Here is an 11,734-nt window from a genome sequence, read left to right on the forward strand (position 1 = left end):
GGGCAAGGAGCAGGGATCATGGGGCCAGGAAGCACCTGGAGGTGCACCCAGCATCGGGATCCAGCAGCCTGAGCCTTGCCAGTGCATCCCAGCCCACCTCTGGGAGCATTTCCCAACCCCATTCCTACTGGGAAAGTCCCCCTGCTCACCCAGCCCAGCAGAACTGCTGACAGAGTGATGTCAGCACTGGGAACACCGTTCCCACTGCTCATCCCTGGGATACACCTGGAGGGATGCAGGCAGGGAGCATCCTTTGGGAAGGGCCCAGCGAGCCCCTGGGGACAGGGAGAGGGGAACACCAACCATCCCAAGCTGCTGCTGGGGTGGTGGAGATGAGCTGAAACCTTGAACCTCCATCTGCTGCACCTTCCTGGGAACAGGAGAGAGGGAGGATGTTGGGAATCACCCAGTGCCAGCACCAGGCCCAGATCTTGGAAAGGCTTCACCAGAAGCAGCTGTTCCTCCCAAGGGACAAGAGAGATAAAGTCACTCCTGACAGATCCACTCGACTCCAAAGGACTGGAAAACCCAGAGGGAAGCGGGCAGCCCTGTTGGGAAGGGATTCCCTTCGCCAGGAGAGGGGCACTGGGGCCAAATGTGGGTTCACTGCCAGCCTGAACGAGCCCCTAATTCTCCCATGATCCCAGTCCTTTGATCTCAGAAATCAGGGATAACATTTCTCCATCTCCAGCAGCAAATCCACGTGCTCCTTGCAGCAGCTCATAAATCAACATATCCCCCCCACCTCCCCAGCCTCAAGCACTGGGATCATCAGAAGCCAAGAATTCCATGCACAAATTGGGTCCCAAACCACCCTGGCACAAAAGCCTGGAGTATCCAAGCCCCCCAGTCTCCAGGTTTTTCAGGGAAACTGAGGCAGAGCAGGACATGGCCTGTCCCACAGGACAGGGGGGATGTGGATGAGTCAGGACAGATCCAGAACAGGAGTCATTTATCCAGGAAGCAACTCCCAGCACCGGGTTCTAGCACGGAGCAGGAGATTGGGTTGCACAACTCCAGCTTCCCCCACCCACCCCCCTCCCACTCGGTAGTTTTCCATATTTACTTCTTTTTTCAAAAGTTTCCTTAATCCCAGAAAATAAATTTATTTGCTGCACCTTCCTGTTTTCTACAAAGAAAAGGCGGGAGGGAGGCGGGGCTGAGGCTGAGGAACACACGGATCAGGAAGAGATCCCTGGATATTTGACAACAGCCAGGGGTTCTGCTCCCAACGGGAATGGGATGGGGGTGAGGAAGAGGGAGGATCCAGGGGAGCTGGGCAGGCACAAGTCCTGCCACCATGACCAAGCACCAAAAGTGGCTTCCTGAGGCACCTGGAGCAAGGGATCAACTCCAGAGCTGCCTCCTGGGCTCCAGGATTTGACCTCCAAGCCCTTAATTTCAGGGATTTTTAAATCCCAATCCTGGCAGGGAGGGAAAGGCTGTTTCCAAGCGCAGGACAGCTCCGAATTCGGGCTCCAGGTATGACCTTGGGCAAGGTCACCTCATCCCAGAACCCCCAGGGGATCAGAGGGACCCCTCCTTGCCTCCTGAGCTTCCAGGGGAGGCTTGTGCTGCCTCAGCCCCGGAGCTCCCAAAAACCCCCCGCTCGGAGCCACCACACAGCACCCCCGGGAAAAGCAGATCCAACACCTCCTGGCCCCTAAAAATGACATTAAACCCTCCCCCCTTCCCCTTCCCTTCTACAGGAGATGCTTTACAAAGGATTCCCTCCCCCCAGAAAGCATTTGGAAGCTTCAGGCAACGATCCTTGGGTGGCCGCGCTCCGTCGGTGCCGATCCCGGATCCCGGCTCCGGGGGACCCAGAGGCCTTTGGGAGCCACCAGGACATCCAGGGAAGGTCACCCCCCCCCAGCCTGGGGGCCGGGATAATCGGCTGGACAGTGTGGGAACGGCTGCAGGGTCATGAGACTGCTGAGGGCTGGCTTGGAGAGTTGTCCAATTTCTCCCCTCATTCTCCTCGCACAACACGCCCTTTGTGTCCCTCGGCCGCGGTGGCTGAGGACGTCGGGGGGCAAATGGGCTGTTCCGAGCCCCCCCAGGAATGGATTCGGGGCCTGGGATGCTCCAGCCACATCCAGAGCCCTTAAAATCCCACCCTGTTCCCTTTCCAAGGGGCTGAACAGCCGGATCATCCAAACCTGGGAATTACTAATGGGACAGGGAGTCTTCCACCTTAAGGACTTGGAGTTTTTTTGGGGTCTTCCACCTTATGTTTCCACCCCTAAAAGCCCCAAACCCTCTGTCTGTTCCCAGCAGGAGCCACCGGGCTCGACGTCCCGGTGGGATGGGTGAAATCCACTTGGAAAAGCCCCTGAGGGCCAGGTGACAAGTGACAAAAGCCGCTGGCACAGCCACCAGCTCGTCCCCTCCTTGGCAAGGAAAAGGTCTGAATGGGCCACCAAGGGGGAGCTTCAACTACTGACCTAAATTTCCCAGGCAGCTCCATTCTCTCCCTGCCCGCTCCGACCACTCCCGAGGAGCTCCAACGGCGCTGTCCCAGACTGGGTGGCTCTGCAGGGCTCCAAGATGCCACATTTCACCCCAAAGCAGCTGCCTGGGAGGAGGTTGGGAACGGCCCTCGCGTCCAACCGAGGGGGGAACCGTCAACTTAAAATACAGCCCCGTGTGAAAGAGGGTTTGTCACGAGCCCGGAGCCCTCCGAGGGATTCATGGAGCTGATTTACGGACCTGGCGCGACACCACCCGCAGCCCCAGCCCTGCTCTGAGCTTCCCAAAGCCCAACACAACGGAGCTCGGGCTGTTCCAGCTCCACAGGTCAGTCCAGCACACACACAGCCCCCGTTCCCGGTGGGAAAATCCGCTTTGGATTGGATGCTGAACGCCGCGGGAGCAAGGGAAGTTCCTCCGCCTCCCTGAGCCGCTGATTTCCCATCAGCACTGACCCCTGTCTGACGCTGCTCCTCAGCACCAAACCAGAATCCCAGGATCACTGAGGTTGGAAAAGACCTCCAGGATCATGGAGTCACACCTTGTGACACATCCCCACCTTGCCCCCCAGCCCAGAGCACTGAGGGCCACATCCAGGGGTTCCTTGGACATCTCCAGGGGTGGGGACTCCAAACCTCCCTGGGCAGCCCCTGCCAACACCTGACTGACCTTTCCAGGAAGAAATTCCTCCTGATGTCCAACCTGGACCTCCCCTGGCACAACTTGAGGCCATTCCCTCTTGTCCTGTTGTTCCCTGGGAGCAGAGCCCGACCCCCCCACTGGCTCCCCCTTCCTGTCAGGGGGTTGCAGAGCCAGAAGGTCCCCCCTGAGCCTCCTTTTCTCCAGGCTGAGCCCCCTCAGCTCCCTCAGGAGTTCTCCAGACCCTTCTCCAGCTCTATTCCCTTCTCTGGACATGCTCCAGCCCCTCAAAGTCCTTCTTGCCATGATGGGCCCACAAATGGACACAGCCCTCACCACTGCAACGTTCATTTTCTCTCCTTCAACCCAACTCATCCACCGGCTCCTTCCAGACCCACCAGCCCCAACTGCAGAGGAGAAGCACTCCCCAAAAACTCCCCCAGCTTGTGCTTTCCTCACCTCCCAATCCCTTTCCTCCAGGAGCTCTGGAATTTTTGACATTTGCATTGAAATGAGGCGACCACATTAAGATGGGATCTCGACCAGAAGCGCTGACAAAACACCTCTTAATTACCAGTTTTCCCCGTAAAACCTCAGTGGGATTTTTTTTTCTTCCCCTCCTTTTGCTTCTTTGAGTTGAAAATTTTAGAGGGACACGAGCAGCTCAGGGCTTGGAAAAATGGAGGGTTTGGGTGGGAGAGCTCAGTCACACCTGGAGAGCCAGGAAGAGCCAATGTTTTCTCTGTGCTCTTATCCGGAAAAGATCCCCAAAAAGTTTTCCAAAGGCAGAGGTGCCGCCCACTGCAGCAGACAGGTGAGAACTTGAGCAACAGCTCGCACCTGCTCGGGGCAGGAAGGGAAAATAAGCATCATCTTCCCTATGGAGCACGAGGCAAAATGGATTTAGGGAACTCCACAAGGTTTCCTGGGATTAGTTGTGTGGAAAGCACGTGGATATTGAGCCTACGAGAATGATGGAGAGGGATCGTGGGTCACCAGTATCCAAAGGATGTGGAGCTGCTGGAATAAGGCCAGAGGAGGCCACGGAGATGCTCCAAGGGTTGGAGCCCCTCTGCTCTGGAGCCAGGCTGGGAGAGCTGGGGGGGTTCACCTGGAGAAGGATCCAGGGAGACCTGAGAGCCCCTTCCAGGGCATAAAAGGGCTCCAGAAGAGCTGGAGAGGGACTGGGACAAGGGATGGAAGGACAGGACACAGGGAATGGCTTCCCAGTGCCAGAGGCCAGGGTGAGATGGGATACTGGGAAGGAATTCTTGGCTGTGAGGGTGGGGAGGGGTTGGGATGGAATTCCCAGAGAAACTGTGGCTGCCCCATCCCTTGGAGTGTCCAAGGATATTCGGCCTCTTGCAGCTCGAGGTGCCCAAGGAAGGAGATCACAAGTTCTCTGGGATTCCTTGGAGGAAAAACACGTGACCGAGGCAGGGCAGCCCCTGCAGCAGCACCGGGAAAGAACTATTAAAAGAAAAAAAAATATTAAAAAAATAAATAAAATAAAAAATAAAACAAAAAATAAAAATAAAGCCGGTGCTTTGCTGCCCAAGGCCCGAACATGATCCCCACCCACTGGAGGAACAGGAATTTATTCCCTACCAACAGCTCACCCCAATCCCAGCTCACACAACACCAATTTAAGGAGAGACCATCCCAGTCCCGCTTTTCCTTCTCCCAGATCCATCTGAAAACCCGGATCCCTTTGGATAAATCGGCTCTCTGGCCACTCTGGGAGCACGAGGCACCATCTCTGCTGACACCAGGCTCTGCAACATCCCCGGGACAAGCCCGAGCAGGTCCTTCCTCTGCCCAGGATCCACCCAAAACTATGCAGAGGCCTCGGGAAACACACCTAGCACGGAGCAGCAGGAGAGGTGGGAAGATGGGAGGCAGGAGGAAATGAAGGAGGGTGGTTTTTTTGCCTGCTCGGGAGAAGAAGTCACCATTCCACGTGAAAATCCACCTGGCTCTCCACCAGGAATGTGCTGCCGGCGGTTTAGGGCCGAGCTATCCCAGTTATGTGGACCTGGAAAACAGGTGGATGTTCCTAAGACCCTGCACTTTTGACAGGAGGGAAACTGCACTGTGGGGAAAAATAAAAAAAATCCGGGGAAATTGGGAGAAAATCGGAATTAGGAGAAAATAGGAATTAGGATAAAACAGGAATTGGGAGAAAATAGGAATTAGGATAAAATAGGAATTAGGAGAAAATAGGAATTAGGATAAAACAGGAATTGGGAGAAAACAGGAATTAGGATAAAATAGGAATTAGGATAAAACAGGAATTGGAAGAAAATAGGAATTAGGAGAAAATAGGAATTAGGAAAAAATAGGAATTAGGATAAAACAGGAATGGGGAGAAAACAGGAATTAGGAGAAAATAGGAATTAGGATAAAACAGGAATTGGGAGAAAATAGGAATTAGGAGAAATTAGGAATTAGGTAAAAATAAAAGCCCGCTGATTTTTATTTTTTTTTTTTAATAATAAATCTAATGAAATTTAGGTTTCAATAAAGCGATTGAAATAAATCTAAATTTTCTAGAATGCAATGGGAAGGAGCCTTTGGTGCTGAGCAGGTAACTTTGGTGCTGTGCCATCCCTGGCAAAGGGTGAATTCCAGCTTTCTTGTATCCTGACTGGACATCCCATCTGGGGTAACATGACCAAGATCATGCAGCTCTTGAAGTGAAGAGACCAGAGCAGAACCAGCATCCTGCAAATATCTGTGGGCTGCTCTGGACAATCTGGGTCTGTTTTCCAGCTCCTCCATCTCCCTTCCCCGGCTCTCAAACAGGGGAAAAAGCGACCACAGCTGGAATTGCTGCGGATTTGGGACACGAAGGCTCAGCTTGGGAATGAGTGTGAGGGTTCAGTGTCACCCCCACACCAAAGCCCTGCTCCAGAGGGGGGGGTTGGTTTGTCCTGGTCCTTCCCAAGATCGGAGCATCCCACTTCTTGCAGAGCCCTTTGGATACTGGAGTGCTGCTGGAAGGGCTCCAGGGAGACCTGAGAGCCCCTTCCAGGGCATAAAGGGGCTCCAGGAGAGCTGGAGAGGGACTTGGGATAAGGGATGGAGGGACAGGACACAGGGAATGGTTTCCCAGTGCCAGAGGGCAGGGTGAGATGGGATATTGGGAAGGAATTCCTGGCTGGGAGGGTGGGGAGGCCCTGGCACAGGTTGGGCAGAGGAGCTGTGGCTGCCCCTGGATCCCTGGAAGTGTCCAAGGCTGGGTTGGAGAAGGGAAGGCTCCAGGGAGACCTTGGAGCCCCTTGCAGTGCATAAAAGGGCTCCAGGAGAGCTGGAGAGGGACTTGGGACAAGGGATGGAGGGACAGGACACAGGGAATGGCTTCAAAGTAAAAGAGGGGAAATTTAGATGGGATATTGGGAAGGAATTCTTGGCTGGGAGGGTGGGGAGGGGTTGGGATGGAATTCCCAGAGAAGCTGTGGCTGCCCCATCCCTGGAAGTGTCCAAGGCCGAGTTGGAGCAACCTGGGATAGTGGAAGGTGTCCCTGCCCATGGCAGGGGGTGGCACTGGATGGGCTTTAAGATCCCTCCCCACCCAACCATTCTGGGATGGTTCAGTGTCCCAAATTTAACATGGAGTCGTGGGACGGCGTCTCCTCCGCTCCAGCAGCCGCCCCTCATTTCAGTCCAACCCGACGGACTCGCGGCACTATCAGGTAACCAAAACAGCCGGGGCTTTCCTGCCCCTGCCAGGTCCAACCTGCCAGGGAGGTTTGCCTCTCCCTCCTCCTGCCTGCAAATATGGGCAGGAATATGGGAAGCACAGGAAGCTCCAGCACGGAGTTAATCGACTCTTGTTCTGGGACTGCTTCTCACCCGGCAGCTGCTTCGAGGAAAAGGGGATCTACCCCAAAATCTACCCCGCAGATACACCGAGCACTGATCCTGCAGCACGGAGCAACATATCCCTGCTGCTGGAATCACTGATGGGTTGGGTTGGAAGGACCTTAAAAATTATCCAGTCCCACCCCTGGGCTGGGTTGGGACAATTTCCACTATCCCAGGTTGCTCCAATCTGACCTTGGACACTTTCAGGGATGGGGCAGCCACAGCTTCTCTGCCCAACCTGTGCCAGGGCCTCCCCACCCTCACAGCCAGGAATTCCTTCCCAATATCCCATCTAAATTTCCCCCTCTTTCCATTTGAAGCCATTCCCCCTTGGCCCTGTCACTCCAGGCCCTTGCAAAGAGAAGAGCCAAACCCTTCACAAGCCATTAATTGACAGGACACTGATTTATTGTCCACCTGATACATTTGGGGACACTTGGCCAGGGCAGGACACGCGAGGATCTCGCAGCACGGGGAAGGAGAATCCCACATCCTGCACCTGCTGCCAAGGGAACTCTGGCAGGAAGAGCGATTACTCCCGGTGAAATCTGGATGGAGAGCTGGAACTGAGCACCCCAAGACACTCAACAGGCATCCCAGGAACTTTAATCACCTTTATTCTCCTTCATATTAATAAAGGAATAACAACAACCATCCCAGTTGCAGCAGCTCGGAGGGAGGGGCAGTGCCAGGACACGGCTTTGCCCGCAGTGCTCTGCTCTCCTGGCCCTGAGCTGGCCCAAGGGGTCGATGTGCAGAGCAAAGTCAGCCCTTCCCAGCAATTCCCAGCAATTCCCAGCTCCCATCCAGCCATTTCCTCGCTGGGGAATGGCTGCATCCTGTGCTCAATTCCCAGGAGCCTGCCCAGGGTCCATCTATTTGGCAGAGGATCTAAATTGGGCCGGGAGAGCTGGGGAAGGATTTGGGTGATGAAGCCCCAAACCCACGGCCTGTGGTGTCGTCTCCTCCAAGGATCAGGACTGTGAGGGAACACCAAGCCTCTCCTCAAGGTGACCCAGTGCCCAGCAGCTCCTGGACAGGCAGGTTTTGGCGGGAATTCAGCCGGAATTCTCCCTGCGAGCCGAGGCAAACCATGGGAAGGGGTTGAAGGCATTCCCAAGGGATCCATTTAAATGTTTACTCCTCATCCCATTTATGATCTTCTCAGTATTCCAAGCTGCCCCCCTCCCCCTTCCAGCCCTTCAGAGAGAAGGAGAACTTCACCAGGACACCTTGGTGGTGACAGTGACCACTGGTGCCAACCAGAGCCACTGGAATGGGGCTCCCAAATCCCACTGGCAGCAGCAGGAAGGATGGTGTGACCAGGATGGAGCAGGGAGATGGTGACTACCCTGGAGGGCTGGCATTCCTCATCATGCTACAGGGAATTTTTAGGGATGCTGCTACAGAGCCACCAAGAAGAAAAAGGGCTCATCACTCTTTGTTTTCCAAAACTGCGTTTTTCACACGCTGGCTCAGGTGAGGGGAGGACAAGCTGCCTGTGGAATTCTGCCTGTGGAACTCTTCCTGTGGCATGGACAGTGCAAGAACAAGGAATGAGCTCACACCCACCACCTTCAACCCCAAACCCACCCACTGATGGACCCTCCAGCCCTCCCAGCCCCGTTTCTCTCCCTGCCTCCCCTGCCTGGCTCTGTCCATCCATCCAAACTCCGACCTCCGAACACACCCATGAGGCTGAGACCATTCCTGCTGCTATCCCAGGGAATTAAACCACAACCAGCCAGGGAAAGCCACCTGCTGCAGCACACAGGGCTCACCCCAACCCATCCCAAAGGCCTGGGAAGGGGGGAAAAGACTCTCCCAGGACAAGGTTTGTGTTTTGCACACAATGGCACGGTTCCCTCTCCGAGGATGCTGGAGTCCCTCCCACGATCCAAGAAGGTGAGGAATGACCAAACACCACACTCTGTGACCCCACAGCTCCCTGGGATGTCTGTGACTGGGATGGGGTTTCCTTCCAGGGCACAGCTCACACGGGGAACTTGGGTTTGCACCACAGCGTCGACCGCCGGCAAAAAGTAGGACGTGGAGCCCCGACAGCCACTGGCCACAGGGCCAAACAGCCCAGATCCCAACCAGGCATGGACCTTCCTGACCTGCCACCACCCCAGGGAGCAGCAGGGAGCCCTCACCCCACTGACAGGACGCACAGAAACTCCTCTCGTGTTGCAAGGCTCCCCCGAACTGGTTCCTCCACCCGGAGACCTCCTCGCCAATTTTCTCCTTTGTCATCAGAGCCCGTGTTTAATCCGGCAGGAATGTGCCTTATTTTGAGCCCGGGGAGTCACAGGCCCACGGTCCACATGTGTCCCTGCACGTGCAGGGGGGTGTTTTGGTGTGGGAAGGCCCCCCCAGCAATGGCACTGGGGGTGCCTCAACAGGAAACTGGGGGTTTCTCAACGGGAAGGGCCACGGCACCACCAGGGCACAGAGGTCTCTGTGCTGGCATTGGTACCACAGGAGCTTCTCTGCACCCAGACAAAACAGGCCACAATGCACTGAGGAGGCTGAGAGATGCCCAGAGACCCTCAATCCCTGCTCCAAACCCACCTCTGCTCCAAACCCACCTCTGCTCCAAGAGAAAACAGGCCACAATCCACTGAGGAGGTTGAGAGCTGCCCAGAGACCCTCAATCCCTGCTCCAAACCCACCTCTGCTCCGAGACAAAACAAGCCACAATCCACCCCAGAGACTGAGAGTTGCCCAGAGACCTTCAATCCCAAGGTGCTCCAAACCCATCTCTGCTCCAGTGATGCCGTGAGTCGCTCCCAGGCTTCCCTCAATCCTCAGCCTGAGCCCACACAAGCACAGTCCCAGGAAAGTTGGATACCCTGGCCTTCCACACTTCTGGAATCTGCTTGTTCTGCTGCTGTAACAACTCTTTTGAGCCCAGCCCAAACGTGCCCACACTCCTCTGACAGGTTCTCTCCCTCATGGAGCAGCTCCCTCCAAAACCACAGCAGGGTTTCCAGGAGATCCTGCAGAAAACACCTAAGCCAGCCCCAGTTCTCCTCAATATTTTAGAACCTCAGGAGTTACACAGAAAAAGGGGAAAAAACTCCATAGAACGTGAAGCTGTGCTTGAGTCCCGGCTGGAGGAGGTTTCTTTTCCAACCTGAAGGTCCCAAGATCCTTGCAGGAGTAAGCTGCTGATCCACTGTCACAGGTCTCACTGTGTCCTAAACTGAGACTCATAAAACTCCTCAAATCCCTCCATTCTCACAGGTCAGGATCGGCCCCTTCTCCCCACATTCCCTCTCCCCTGTCACAGCTTCTCCTGGTCTCCTAAAACAAGAGAACCATAAAAACACCTCAAATCCCCCCATTCCCATTGGCCCTGGACACCATTGACCCTTTCACCCCACACTCCTCTTCCCCTGTCACAGCCTCTCCTGGTCTCCTAAAACAAGAAAACCATAAAAACACCTCAAATCCCCCCATTCCCATTGGTCCTGGACACTGTTGACCCTTTCATCCCACATTCCTCCTCCCCTGTCACAGCCTCTCCTGGTCTCCTAAAAAAAAGAGAACCATAAAAACACCTCAAATCCCCCCATTCCCGTTGGCCCTGGACACCACTGACCCCTTCACCCCATGTCCCCCTCCCTGTCACAGCTTCCTGTGGTCTCCTAAACTGAGCCATAAGTCTCAAATCCCCTCATTCCCATCGGTCCTGGACACCATTTACCCCTTCACCCCATGTTCCCCCTCCCCTGTCACAGCTTCTCCTGGTCTCCTAAAACAAGAAAACCATAAAAACTCCTCAAATCCCCCCATTCCCGTTGGCCCTGGACACCGTTGACCCTTTCATCCCACATTCCCCCTCCCCTGTCACGGCTTCCTGTGGTCTCCTAAACCGAGCCATAAGTCCCAAATCCCCCCATTCCCACAGCCCTCCCCCCCTTTCCTGACCTGCTCCCTTCACGACCCCAAACCCACCCATCCCTCTCCCCTCCCTCAGCCCTGTCACAGGTTTCCCTTCCAGCCCCCGTGTCCCCCCCTCCCCCGACTCTCCTGACGTTTCCGGAGCTCTGGCATTAATCTAATTGCCTCAAATGACACCTCTCACACCCGTTGTTCTTTTCCACACCGGGAAGGAGGGGGGAAAAAAAAAAAAGGACCATAAATAAGGAATAAGAGCGGAGTTTAGCGCCGGAGCAGACAGGGCAGTCCCTTATGTAATTCCCAGTTTGTGGATTAACAGGCAGCTCTTCCCGACATTCCCGACTCCATGTGACAGCGAATCCCCGGAGTTTCATCCCCTGTAACGCTCTCCTCCTCGGAGCAGGGGGATGGAAGGAGGAGGGAACGCTGCTCTGGGAACGCTGCTCCGGGACTGCGTGTGTGCTCTGCCTGTCCGGGCAGGAGGCTCCCAGGAACTGGAGAACAGCAACCTGTAGCTACAAGCCCACCTCCAGCACCTTCCCAGCTCCAACAACAACAACAAAAAAAAACCCCAAAACTCAACACCAGGACATCAACTTACTGGTTTCCAGTTTGCCGGTGGGAAATAAGGAGGTGCCCGAAGCAGGAAGGAAACGGGCGCACGAGCGGGGTTGAGAGCGGGCAGGAGGGAGTTAAAACGCAGCGCCGGGACGCCTGGGAGCATCCTCTGCTGTGGAAAATGCCAGCAGCGGCCCTTCCCACGGCAGGGAGAGGGTCTCACGTGGTGGAAAACGGGAGGAAAACGATCCCGAAGGTGCCGGCCGGGAGTCGCCGCCCAGATCCGTGA

The 11,734-nt window shown here is 55.3% G+C and overlaps 1 protein-coding gene across 1 annotated transcript in view; it reads right to left on the reverse strand.

The window, feature by feature from the left end:
* ZBTB7A (zinc finger and BTB domain containing 7A) overlaps nt 1-11,501 on the reverse strand; it is a 12,899-nt gene extending 1,398 nt beyond the window's left edge. The window contains exon 1 of the mRNA XM_027706090.1: nt 11,489-11,501. The gene's annotated coding sequence lies outside the window, so the exon portion shown is untranslated. The remainder of the gene's footprint in view (nt 1-11,488) is intronic.
* Nucleotides 11,502-11,734: the final 233 nt, after the last annotated feature.

This window comes from Neopelma chrysocephalum, unplaced genomic scaffold (assembly GCF_003984885.1).
Source record: "Neopelma chrysocephalum unplaced genomic scaffold, ASM398488v2 Primary Assembly neopelma1_363, whole genome shotgun sequence".
NCBI classification, from domain to species: domain Eukaryota; kingdom Metazoa; phylum Chordata; class Aves; order Passeriformes; family Pipridae; genus Neopelma; species Neopelma chrysocephalum.